Below are 13,836 nucleotides of genomic sequence, written 5' to 3'. Positions count from 1 at the left end.
GGGCTCTCCCTCATGTAGTCCCTGTACCCTACAGGGCACTGGGGAATTGACTTAACTTTGGTGGGAAGGAGAGGAGAGGGGAGCCCACGGCATTATGGTACTTGCAGAGAGAGGAACCGGTCCTTGGAAGTTAATTAGGCACCAGGTTGTCTCTTCATTTTTGTTGCTTTTCTTTTTCCTTTTGAGTGGGTGGGCAAGAGTAGTTGGACCAGGAGAGAAGCTTAAGGGTGACACTAGGACATAGCAAAAGAGGTAAAAGTGTACCCCGTGAAACTGCAATCCATTCTTCTAGGTGTGGTAGCCATTCAGAGCTTTATATTGTGTGGCTGTAAATAAAATGAATGTGATTTCTCTAATTTGAATATGCCTTTACTCAGAGTGATGCCTCATGAGTAATGCTTTTCTGGAAGCCAGGCAGTTAATAATACTCTGAGCAAATAAAGGCACAGCCTCAGAAGTTTAGATACCAGCTAAATGTGCAAGCTTGGTCTTTTAAACTGAAGAAACAGCCATGGAGAAAACTAACTTTGGCCCAAGAACTACTACTTACCAGCCCTCAGTGCCTTACAATCTCCACCCCCAACTCCCGCTCCCCCACCCCCGCTTTAAAAAGATCTTTGGTTTTCTTCTGCAAATATATATGATTTCAATTTTGAGACGGGAGGTTATTTTTTCACTTGAAACACAAGGAAACAATTTTTTAAAGTCATACTCATTCCGCAGTGGGCTTGACTGTAGCTGGACTTGACTAGGAGTTCTTGGCCACAGAACCACATGCACTGTTTATCAGGGTAGTAAATTCAGATGGCTTTTGGGGAAGGGAGAGGGTTGGAGTTGAGGGAGGGGCACTAGAGCGAGATCTGCTGGGCCAGATCTGGCGCTGGCTGTCTTGGTGAGGGTTTGCCCCTGGCGTGCTGGGGGGTCAGATGGGAGGGCGGACCCAGATGTTCATCTCAGCCATTTGTCATCCAGGGATTCTGAAGTGACCTTTCTTACCTCGTTTTCCTACGAGCTCATAATTGTCTGCACACATAAATTGTGTCCTGGGTCCTGACTCCCTCTTTGATTGATCAGGAGCTGCTCTTCTGCTCAGTGCTTTCTTAGGAGAGTAAAGCGAGGCCCAGATCATTCTGTGATGCAGCAGTTGATTTGGGATCTTCTGTCTTTGTTCCCCCTCCCCCAGTGGGAATTCACACTGTAACTCATCTTCTAAGGTTCCCTGCCTTAAAAACCCACAAACAAAACTCCTATTGGAGTAGGAGCCCTGATCATTGGAATAATGAATGGTGTTATTCAACCCCTGTTGAATATTCTGCCTGACGGAGGGCCTCTGTCTGTAGCTCTTTGCTAGGCACTGGGGCACAGTTTCTTTTCCTGTCCTCAAGAAGCTCACAAACAAGTCAAGACACAGGAAAACAGTTTTTGTAATAGGATTTGAATGGGTATATATGAGGAAGGGGGGGCTGCTTTATACACCTGCATAGTGAAGAACACCGGCCCTCCCCTCTCTTCCTGGCTTGCTGTGACAATCGGTTACATCATAATTCGTGAACTCCCTATGAAAAATACAAATTCATTATCGATTCTAAGAAGTTTTTGTTGGGGAAACAAATGGCGAGGCTGTCCTTGTGCTCAGGTACACTCAGCTGGTATGGTGTTCACTGAGGAAGGAAGCAGAGACCTTTCAGTAACAATAGCCAACATTTATTCTTCAGTACCTGACTCTGTGCCATTTATTATATGCATTACCTCACCGCATACTCGGGAGAATGCTAGAGATGGGCACAGATCTGTTTACAGATGAGAAAACTAAGCCTTGGAGAGATGAAGCAACTTGCTCAGTGGCAGGCGGTTAGTAAGCGGTGGGCCGGGCCTGGCAGTCGCACCTGGCTGTGTGTTCACCTGAGCCCTCCTCCACACTGCCTCTCCTAGATGCTTATCTTCCTGGGAGGATCTAGGTGTGGCTGGGTGTGGAGGGAGCAGTTGGACCACATCTTCTAGCAGCAGCCTGCACAGTGTCTTGTCTGCTTTGAAGCATCTCCCTCAGCCCTAGCTCCTCAGAAAGCATCCTACCCTCTGGGGGTGAGATTTATGATGTGGTTTCCTTCCTCCTCCCTCTGGAGGTCAGCTCTTCTCCCCCAGGGTCAGAAAGCCCCTCTGTTGCTGGTAGTCGGCCCTGCTGGAGTCGCTGCCCGCCCTGTGTTCAGGATGGGTCATGCTTGTGTCACCACGCGGTAAGCCGCGGGTACTGTGAGGGCCGGATCAATGCGGTCTGGTTTGGAATTGCAGTCACACCCTTTCCACCACATTGCTCAGGAAGCTACTGATGCCTGTGATGTAAAAGTGAAACCACAAGCTCCTTTCTCTTGCCCTGAACGTGACTTTTAAAAAAGTTTTTGTGGGCTTTCCAGCCTGAGCTCTAGGTATAAGTCAGGTACCTTCACCTACATATGATTTATCCATTCAGTAGCCCTGTGAGGTAGGTGGTATAACGTCTGCTCTGTGGATTGAGAAACCTGAGGATCAGAAAGGTGAAGTAAGGTGGCAAGGTTCTTAGCCAGCATGTGACAAAATGGGTGACTTTGTGAAATTCTGCAGCAAGGAGGGGCCTTTTTCAACACTTCTTTGAACTTAGAGCATGTGCTTTTTCTAAATAGGTGGAGGCACATAGCAAGGCGTATAGTGTACGTGTCTGTCAGCACATGTGTGGATTGCATTCATTTTAATTTTTTAAAATTTTGTTTAAAACGTGTATTTAATTATTTGACATCTAGCCAAATTCACAGGTGTTTAAAAGTGTACCATCTAGGGACTTCCCTGGTGACGCAGTGGTTAAGAGTCCGCCTGGCAATGCAGAGGACACGGGTTCGAGCCCTGGTCTAGGAAGATCCCACATGCCGCGAAGCAGCTAAGCCCATGAGCCACAACTACTGAGCCTGCGCACCTAGAGCCCGTGCTCCGCAACAAAGAGAAGCCACCGCAATGAGAAGCCCATGCACCACAAGGAAGAGTGGATCCTGCTCGCCGCAACTAGAGAAAGCCCGTGCACAGCAACAAAAACCCAATGCAGCCAAAAATAAATAAGTTAATTAATAAAAAAAAAAAAGTGTACCATCTAACCTAGCAACAAATCGAATACACAGCTTGAAAATGGAAGGCTCACCAATAGGTTTCTCACGTGTCAATTTCTGATAAGACTGTTGCTATTGCTGAGTAAATCCTTCCATTAAAAACAATGCAGTCTGCTTATTTGCTTATCTTTGATATTGCAAGGAGCATAATATTGTGGGGATGGGCAACGTATCTACGTATCTTAAAGGACAGAGCACACTTTCACCCACGTGTGGATACAGTGATTGGTAAATGCAGTTAGGCTATTTGGGGGATGTTGAGCCATGTAATAGCTTAAATTCAGGTGATTTTGAGCCTTGGCATATCAGGATCCTTTTGAACGTAGTTAACAGACATGGATATAGATCCACTGCTAATACTGTGAGGACTCTGGATCCCAAATTGTTGGAGATGAAATACCTGCAGCCAAGCATCTCTTGATGCAGTGATGTGGTGGTGACTCAGTGACAGCCAGACTGCTCGGTTTCTAGGTACCAACGACTCATTTGAACCTGCCCTCAAGCCTCTGAACCAAAAAGAGAGGGAAAATGTGCTTACCTACATTTGGAAAACTGGGTCCCAACACACCTCTGCTTAGGCCATCATGAAAACCTTGTCTTTCTTCCTTTATCCTGGGTGAGACAGGAATTAACCTGTAGCACAAAAGAAACATGTTTGTGTGGGTGCTTAGGGCAGCCTCCAGAATCTGATTCAGTTTAGATTATGGCAGCAGAGTTAGAGGGAAAGGTGGGTACGGTGATGGTCTATGTTAATTCCTGTCATCACCCAGATCTGTCTCTTCTTTCTGCTGCTTCCATGGCTCAAGTAATGACTTAAAGCTAGAACGTTGATGGGAGGTGTATGTAGGCCCAGTTTCTTCACTGTTGGCTCTAGGTTCTTCACTTTGGTGATAAATATTGTTATCTAGAACTTGTCTTCAAAATTCAACTGTTGGGTGACTTCCCTGGTGGTGCAGTGGTTAAGAATCCACCTGCCAATGCAGGGGACATGGGTTCGAGTCCCGGTCCGGGAAGATCCCACATGCCGTGGAGCAACTAAGCCCATGTGCCACAACTACTGAGCCTGCGCTCTAGAGCCTGTGCTCTGCAACAAGACAAGCCGCCGCAATGAGAAGCCCGCACACCACAACGAAGAGTAGCCCCCGCTCGCTGAAACTAGAGAAAGCCCGTGCGCAGCAATGAAGACCCAACGCAACCAAAAATAAATAAATAAATTTTTAAAAAACTCAACTGTCAAAAAAATCTGGAAGTCAGTTGCTTATAATATGCTGTAGTTGATTTCCCAGTTCATATTGGCTGTTGGACTAGAATAGCCTGCGCCTCCTCAGTAATGAAGAATAAGTACTGTGGATGAAGGCAGGGTATGTTTTTAGAACACCTTCATAGCTCTAAGATCTCTAAAGGAGCCATCAAATATGTCCACCCATGCAGTCACTCAACAAGCACAGGTGAGCAAGTTGCAATGCTAATAAGCACATCAGAAACACAGAGATGTAACGGACAGCCACTGTCTGAAGTTACATTCTAAAAGAGAATACTAGGTAGAAAGTGGCAGGTGTTCTAAGACATGCACATAACATTCCTGGGTTGTGGGATGTGAGAGAGGCTTTTTGGAGGAGTTGACATTTGAGCTGCAACTTTAAGTGTGACTAGGATTAGGTAATGAGATGGTGGGTGCCTGGGGGTGGGGATGGGATATGACCAGAGGGGGCTGCAGAACCGTGAGGGATGCTGGGGGAACGGCTAGACTTTGGCTAGGATATGATGTATATTTTTTCCCTTCTGTTTCAATTATTAATGCTTATTATTATTAGTTGGGGTTTTTGCCTCCTTTTTGTTAGCCAGCATTCAGCTAGTCTTGGCATATGTACAAGGAATCAGGTGCTTAGCAGCTGATGTTGGTGAAATGACCTTGCACAAGCAACTTGTATATCACTTCTGTTACCTGTTACGAAGGGTTGTTAGATCATCATTGGTTGCAGATTTAAGGACCTCTTCAAATAAATGCATGGAGGGTACTACTGGCCATCTTCGGTAACTTTCATTTCACCAAACGCTTCTATGAGATTCTGCTGGGTAGATGCCCACTGCTAAAAAAAATGGCTCCTCTGTTCTCTGGGCTCACAGAACCAGTCCTGCGGTGGAACTAACAGGCTATCAAGGAGAGGAAAAGCAAAAGAGAAGCATGTCCTCATGCAAACAGAGAAGGAAAGTAGGTCCCTCCTTAAACTCTAGCCCAGAAGTGGTAGTGGCTGTAATAGTAATACAGCTAAAACTTCTTGATACTTAACTGGGGGCCAGTGCCGTTCTAATGCTCCTCACAGCATCCCTGTGAAATAAGAATTATGTCCATTGTGGAGGTGAGGAAACTGAGGTACAAGGGATGCTTTGCCCAAGAACACATAGCTAGTAAGTGGTAGAGTCTTGGATCCCAACCCAGGCGGGCTGCTTCTGGACTCTGAATCCTTAACCACTTTGCTGTGCTGCCTCTCAAGAGTATTTCCCACAGGATGATGGAGGCCTGGGTGTTTGTAGATCTTGGATTAGCATTTTGTTAGGACCTGGGAAACCTTGGTTTGGTGAAAGCCATTGCCGAGAAGTGGACATTCCTGATCCTATTCCAACTGTAACGGATTTGTTGACTTTTGCTCTTAATTGGCAACGATGGTGAGGGGCAGCATGGTGGATGCGATGTAAAATTCGAGCCTTGCTTAATCTTGGAAGGCTTTGTTTCCTTTTCTTTGATGGTAGTTTACTTTGGCAATTCTGGCAGAATAAGGGACTGAACTGACAGTGCGGACTCTGATTTTTTCCCCAGTGGTACAAGTTATTTGTCACCGTATCATAGACTCACCATTTCTGTTCTCACGGTATTGAGATTTTTGTTGTTTAGATATTTTGGTTTTGGTGGTGGTGTGTTTGTTTGTATTTGCCTGGTATCTTGCTAGTCTATAAAATTATCTGTAAAGGAACTTTGAGAAAGTGGGATGAAGGGTACCAGCCCTGAAGTAGAATTTTGGAGTTAGAAGTCTGATCGTGACTCCTTGGTACAGGCTATACAGAAGGGAAGCCTGGAGCAATTTTCAACAGCGATGGCACTACCTAGGAGCATGGAGTTGAGCCCAAACCCACGTTTTAAGTTCAGATTGTTGGAGTTTGCTGATTTTTCTTGTCTTTAAACATTTTCAGCTGCTGGAGCATTTGCTGCTGTATTTACGCCAAGTTGCCTTTTGTTCTGTGATTTCCAACGTGTGAATAAAGTAGGTAATCCCTGTTCCTGGTTCGGCTGCTGCCAAGAATATGTGAAGACTTCCAGCTGCTATTCAAATTTTTTTCCAGGCCACCTTTTGATTTTCCCCATGGCAGATAGATAGAAAAATAGGTTTTAAGAGGGGCACCTGTTCATCCTTACTCGTTGTTATACCCTAAAAAACACAAGCTTGATTTTGTTTGCCATCTATTGTGTTGTGAATTTGGCATAAGAGAAGCAAGTAATTTATGTTTGTTTATACCCCATCTCGTTCGAGAAATGATTTAATTTGGCTTAAGCAAGTGTCTCCTGATGGTTTTGTGTGCATGTGTGTGTGTTGTGCTTGTGTGTGTGATGATTCTGCTGCGGCAGAGTCTGGAATCACAAGACTCGTCATGGGATCGTTGGGTTGGTGAACTCTAGGTTTGTTCTCTTCCTGGGCACCTCTATATAGAGAAATGTGAATGTCTTTTGTCTTTCTTGGGAAGGTCTGACATTGTTAGACTGAAAGGTGCCATGTCACTGCTACGTGTTTTCCCCAAGAAATTTTCTGTTGAGGGTGCTGTAGAAGAACCTTCCTGCATGGTGAGTGTGTATGTTGTAAACTCCCATTTTGATCTCTTTTGAGAGTAAAGCTTTTTTTATGATTTTTTATAGTTCGACTGATCTCTTTCACCTTCTCTTTGAGCTGCAGTGTACTTAAAATGTAGAAGGAGCTTGCAGTCAGAAGCAAGCATGCGGTCAGAATGAATTATAATAGCTTCCATTCAGCATGGCGTGCCTCACAGGTATAATGTCACCCAGAGGGAGAGAATACAGGATTATCAGTTACCATTTTTTGAGATTGATTCTGTGGAGGTGACAGCCAGTGTGTTTGTGATTGTGTTTGTGTTTGTGACATTATATGCTGTATGGGTAAACCATATCATGTTATCACAAACCAGAGTTTCTAAAAACACCTAACCCGCCATCTTTCACATTTCACACGGAGGGTCTGTAGCACCCAAGGAGGGTTGCTTCTTCTCTTTACAGTAGGAACAGCACAGTAGACAGGAAACCACTGCTCTCTTAATACCAACACTCTGGATGGAGCAGATCCTCACTGGCTGGGGCAAATCAGGGGAGTTGAGCGCTGCTGCCCGGTTCTGCTTTTGAATTGGGAACACGTATCTGCTGTGTGGGGTTCTGAAACGCACTTTGTGAGTCTCTCTAACTCCTGACTGTTGACCTTTGGGTGTAGATAGAGTGTCAGTCTCAGAGGATTGATGAGAATGTCGGAACCAGTTCTGGCCACAGCATGAAGACTTAATGACTGTATTGTGTGTTAGAGCTTTTGAGAAAATACAATGTGACAGAGATCCTAAAACTGGAATAGTAAATAGCCTCAAGCAGTTTAACTGTATTTAGTTTGGAAACAGGTTATAAACCCAAAGCTCTGCTGAACGAATGAGAGTAAAAGCTGCTGGAGAGACCTGCTCTCTGGTGTCGCTAGGACAAGCCTGTATGACCTTCTTCATGTCAATAATTAACAGTGGAATATTTTCATTTACGTCATGGCCATATATGAAAGTGGTTTCCAGGCTGGTTCTGACAGCCTCTGGCCCAAGGGGAAAGGAAGCTAATGCTGAAAAAATTGCAGGCTTCCCCCTAGAGTATCCTCTTCATGGCAATGATGGCTGCAAGGCTTCTTTTCTTTGAAGTAAAAACCCAGCGTGTGAAGGTTACTCTAGGGTGACTTTATTGTTACATAAGGAGTAGATTTTTGCCTCTTGCTGATGTGCTGAGTGGTGGAGGTTAAAGGTACAACTTTGTGTGGAACTAAAAGGCGCCTGAAACTTTTAGAGAACCGGCAACATCTAGAGGCTTCTGGCCCACTTTGGCTGGGCACTTCTCACTTTTAAGGCCTACACTGGCTCTTCACAGCCTATTTCTTGAATACGTACAGAGCAGATTCATCCACATTATTGGGAAAGCAATTTGAAGCACAGGCTTTGTCAGTTGGGAAGATCAATATTATTGCCATCAGCTGCTTATTTGTGTGTTTGTGTGGAGGGGAGAGATTATAATCCCAGTATCGTCAGATTTCTCTTTGAACAGAGAAACTTCCCTCCCTCACTGTTTCTTGACAGAATGAGAAATTTGCTGCCAGTAACTAGTTAATTCTGAAAGAATTTGGGTTCCTACCGTGCAGTTCTTAAATGATGATCCAAGTGCAGGATGTAGAGCAAAAAGAGTTGTCCGTTGTCATTAAGTGCTTCTCCTTCATAAAATAACCTTCTAAATAGTCTTAGTATTGGGGAGGAAGGGATGCTCAGAACTGAGAATTCTCAGTAAGGTCTTCAGTGAGACCCAAGATGGTGACTGTCCAGCTTGCCCAGGATGTGGTCATCCTTTGATGCCGACAGAATTTGGTGTTGCTCCCCAGGGAACCGTGCTGGCACTGAGCTGCCACAGCCTCTGCGCTCCCACAGTTACTCCTGCTTAGCTGGAAGCCAGCGTTCATGCTTTGGTTTCTTTGCCTTTTTAAAAAAAATTTTACTTGCTCTGGGACCACTTGGAGGCTTTTCAGGAATTTTCCTGGGGGCACAGCCCCACAGTTTAGGAAGACTGTCCAAGGCCTGAGCTCATAACAAGAATAAAACCCTTTTTCCCTTGTCATTACTGCTTCCTCTTCACTGACTAATTAGCCAGCTGCTGCAGGTCTCATTACACTTCATTAATCCTGAGCATCATCTGTCTATTGGAACTGCCTCAAGATAAAAAGGGCGACACTCAGCTAAACATTTATGTTGCTGCTACTAATTACCCCAAGCTATATTTTTTTTTATTAATTAATTGCTCTACTTACTTTCAAATCTGAATGAAGACTTTTCCCCATGCCAGACAACAGGCATTTCACTCACCCCTGGCTGCAGAGGTGCTGCTCTGTGGTTTGGTACATGGAGTGCCTATAATTATCAGGGCCAAGAATAGGGTGGCTCTGGAAACCAAGGTAAAAGAAAAACACACCTGGCAGTCTGGCTGTGTATAACCTAGGCTTGTTCAAAGTTTTCAATTGATATTGATGCTTTTTTAAAAACAGGTACAATCTTAAATGAGCTCATCTGTTTGTTAAAATACATGATGGTAAAACAATTACAAAGCTAGTTTTCTTGCCTCAGTGGTTCCAGAGTCTAAAAAATAATTTAAACGGGGGTCGGGATGGGAGAGAGTCATGGACATTTCTATGCTGTGGCTAAAGGTGATGTCTGGGAAGGAAAGTGTTGATCTTGGTTTTGGATTGGTGGTGACTGGGAGCAAGGTGAGTTACACTTCTCCCAGGTGTGAGGCAGGGGAGAGGAGCACCTCCCTTGATGGGACTTGAAGAGAGACCCTGATGGAACTGAAAGAACAGTTGAAAAGCTGGAGGGCTTTCTGATGAGGCCTTCTGCTATCACTGAATTATAAGTAAAACTCTTGGTTTTGGAATTGTTAGGAATTAAGGTGCTTGGAACTAAGAGACTTAGCTCCACGTGCTCCCTGTAGGTGGGGAAGAAGCTAATTTAATGTTCAGGCTTGAGCCCCGTTCCATATCAGTTGCACCGCAAGGTCCGTGCCAGTGTAGAATTCTGTTTGGAGCAGTAGGGGCTGTGGCGTCAGACCTTGGGTCAGACTTCTGGGCCCGCGCTTGCCTTGTGGCCATGGCAAGCCACGGATCCTCTCGGAGCCTTACGGTTTACTCTTAGGCAAGATACGTGTGACGGCAGGAGTGCCTGCTGCACAGCGCAGTTGTGGGAATTAAATAAGTTTGGGTGAAGTGCTTAGAAGGGTGTTGGCCCCTTCTAGTAAGTGCTCCATAAACTCTTTTTTTTAAAAATTAATTTATTTATTTTTGGCTGAGTTGGGTCTTTGTTGCTGTTCGCGGGCTTTCTCTAGTTGGCGGTGAGCGGGGGCTACTCCTCACTGCAGTGCTCGGGCTTCTCATTGCGGTGGCTTCTCTTGTTGAAGAGCATGGGCTTGAGGTGCGTGGGCTTCAGCAGTTGTGGCTCGCGGGCTCTAGAGCGCAGGCTCAGTAGTTGTGGCTCACGGGCTTAGTTGCTCCACGGCATGTGGGATCTTCCCGGACCAGGGCTCGAACCTGTGTCCCCTGCATTAGCAGGAGGATTCTTTTTTTTTTTTTTTTAAGATGTTGGGGGTAGGAGTTTATTAATTAATTTGTTTATTTTTGCTGTGTTGCGTCTTCGTTTCTGTGTGAGGGCTTTCTCTAGTTGTGGCAAGCGGGGGCCACTCTTCATCGCGGTGCACGGGCCTCTCACTGTGGCGGCCTCTCTTGTTGTGGAGCACAGGCTCCAGACGTGCAGGCTCAGTAGTTGTGGCTCACGGGCCCAGCCGCTCCGCGGCATGTGGGATCTTCCCAGACCAGGGTTCGAACCCGTGTCCCCTGCATTAGCAGGCAGATTCTCAACCACTGCGCCACCAGGGAAGCCTCAGCAGGCGGATTCTTAACCACTGCGCCACCAGGGAAGCCCACTCCATAAACTCTTAAGTATGTGGGTGGATATGGGAGATGACGCTGGAATTCCCCATGATTCAGGATCCCGTCCATGGAACTTGCCACTTGTGTAGCTGGAGTACTGGTGGACTAACCCCAGTAGGCTCTGATCCTCTCCTTGCTGCTGATCCGTTATGTCTTCTTGAGTCAAATCTCAGCTGTGAAGCTTTGACCGCTTGACTCACCTCCGCTTGGTTGATCCCTCTGTGCTTTGCTTGTTCCTCATTACCGCGCAATATAATTACCTGTCATCGAGGGTGGCGCATCATTAAACTGTAAACTGCTTCAGCATCTCTCTTTATTTCCCATCACTTAGTACAGCAATTTTACAAACATTTTTTAAAAATGGAATTTGTTTTTCCCCTAGATTAAATCTGAGGTGGGATTCCAGTAAATAAAGGGTGTAAAATGAAGTGTTTCTGACCAAAGTACAGGTGAGAAGGTGGTACTTGGAGCCTGACCTCCAGGAATCTGGTTTGAAAACTGCTTGCCTAGACCTCAGTGTTTCTTCAGTGATTGTCACTTATTTTTGTATTAATATCCTCAGTTCCATGTCTATTGAAAGGAAGTATTAATAGTCGTTTGCCTTATTTTGCTTATAAGGGTTGTATAAGGTTAAATACTGATTTAGTATTCTCCAGAAGAAAGACATGAAAATTCGGGGTGACATTTATTTATTTTAGAGTACTCACTGAAGACAGCATTTCACATATGACCTCTTATGGTGCCCCGGGAGACTTTGTTTTCCTCTAATGAGTACCCTTTTTATTCGTGCTCATCAATCTCAGACCCATTGGTGAACCTTAGTTCTGTTATCAAATAAAAATGAATTGTGTGTTTTCCCTTCAAATAGAAATGCCCTTTACATATTTAAAAAATGGTATGTGCTCATTAAAGAAAAAAACAGTGAACACTGCAGAAATACAGAAGCGGAAATACCTTCTGCCTCTGCTCCTATTCCCTTGGGGAAATTAGAGTTAATAGTTTGGAAAGTATCCTCCTGTACTTTTTTATGTGATTACTTACATTTAAATAAATAAATAAATAAATCTTCATAGGATCATACTAAATATATATATATATATTATTCTGTAAGTAACTATTCGTTTCCCTTACTCTTTTTAGAGTGTACACACTGTTCTTTCATATGAATGCATCTTTTTTTTTTTTTTTTTTTTTTCCTGCTTCTCCGCATAGCATGCGGGATCTTAGTTCCCCGACCCGGGATCAAACCTGTGCCCCCTGCAGTGGAAGCATGGAGTCTTAACCACTGGACTGCCAGGGAAGTGCCTGAATGCATCATATTTTAATAAGTCAGTATATTAATATATTTACTCGTTTCCAGTCTTTTTATGGTTTTTTTGCTATCCATTTTTTACAATTATTTAAAAAATCTGTACTTCATATCCTGTACATCTTTTCTTTTTTAAGATTTGTGCATTTTATTGAATGTGAGTTATAATTCAATTTAAAAAAAATTTTTTTTGAGGTAATACCTCCTTGTTTTTTTCCCCTTGGATTTTATTTTATTTTATTTTTTATACAACAGATTCTTATTAGTTATCCATTTTATACATATTAGTGTATATATGTCAATCCCAATCGCCCAATTCATCCCACCACCACCCTCTGCCCCTCCCCCCCTGGTGTCTGCACACCTGCTCTCCGCATCTGTGTCTCTACTTCTGCCGTGCAAACTGGTCCATCTGTATTGTACCATTTTTCTAGATTCCACATATATGCGTTAATATACAATATTTGTTTTTCTCTTTCTGACTTACTTCACTCTGTATGACAGTCTCTAGGTCCATCCATGTCTCTATAAATAACGCAATTTCATTCCTTTTTATGGCTGAGGAATATTCCATTGTATATATGTACCACATCTTCTTTATCCATTTGTCTGTCAGTGGGCATTTAGGTTGCTTCCATGACCTGGGTATCGTAAACAGTGCTACAATGAACATTGAGGTGCATGTGTCTTTTTGAATTACAGTTTTCTCTGGGTATATGCCCAGTAGTGGGATTGCTGGGTCATATGGTAATTCTGTTTTTAGTTTTTTAAGGAACCTCCATACTGTTCTCCATAGTGGTTGTATCAATTTACATTCCCACCACAGTGCAAAAGGGTTCCCTTTTGTCCACACCCTCTCCAGCATTTGTTGTTTATAGGTTTTCTGATGATGTTCATTCTAACTGGTGTGAGGTGATACCTCATTGTAGTTTTGATTTGCATTTCTCTAATAATGAGTGATGTTGAGCAGCTTTTCATGTGCCTCTTGGCCATCTGTATGTCTTCTTTGGAGAAATGTCTATTTAGGTCTCCTGTGCATTTTTGGATTGGATTGTTTGTTTTTTAAATATTGAGCTGCATGAGTTATTTATATATTTTGGAGATTAATCCTTTGTTCATTGATTTGTTTGCAAATATTTTCTCACATTCTGAGGGTTGTCTTTTCATCTTGCTTATGGTGTCCTTTGCTGTGCAAAAGCTTTTAAGTTTCATTAGGTCCCATTTGTTTATTTTTGTTTTTACTTCCATTACTCTAGGAGATGGGTCAAAAAAGATCTTCCTGTGATTTATGTCAAAGAGTGTTTTTCCTATGTTTTCCTCTAAGAGTTTTATAGTGTCTGGTCTTACATTTAGGTCTTTAATCCATTTGGAGTTTATTTTTGTGTAAGGATGGTGTTAGGGAGTGTTCCAATTTCATTCTTTTACATGTAGCTGTCCAGTTTTCCCAGCACCACTTATTGAAGAGACTGTCTTTTCTCCACTGTATATCCTTGCCTCCTTTGTCATAGATTAGTTGACCATAGGTGTGTGGGTTTATCTCTGGGCTTCCTGTGCTATTCCATTGATCTATGTTTCTGTTTTTGTGCCAGTACCATATTGTCTTGATTACTGCAGCTTTGTAGTATAGTCT

General features: G+C 43.7%; 1 protein-coding gene across 7 annotated transcripts in view; it reads left to right on the top strand.

Annotated features, from left to right (window-relative positions):
- SPTBN1 (spectrin beta, non-erythrocytic 1) overlaps positions 1-13,836 on the top strand; it is a 197,909-nt gene that overhangs the window by 99,806 nt on the left and 84,267 nt on the right. The gene's annotated exons all lie outside the window — the stretch shown is intronic.

This window comes from Mesoplodon bidens, assembly GCF_964165515.1.
Source record: "Mesoplodon bidens genome assembly, chromosome: 14".
NCBI lineage: Eukaryota > Metazoa > Chordata > Mammalia > Artiodactyla > Ziphiidae > Mesoplodon > Mesoplodon bidens.
Note: the sequence above shows the minus strand (reverse complement) of the source record. Positions and strands in the feature narration are given on the sequence as shown.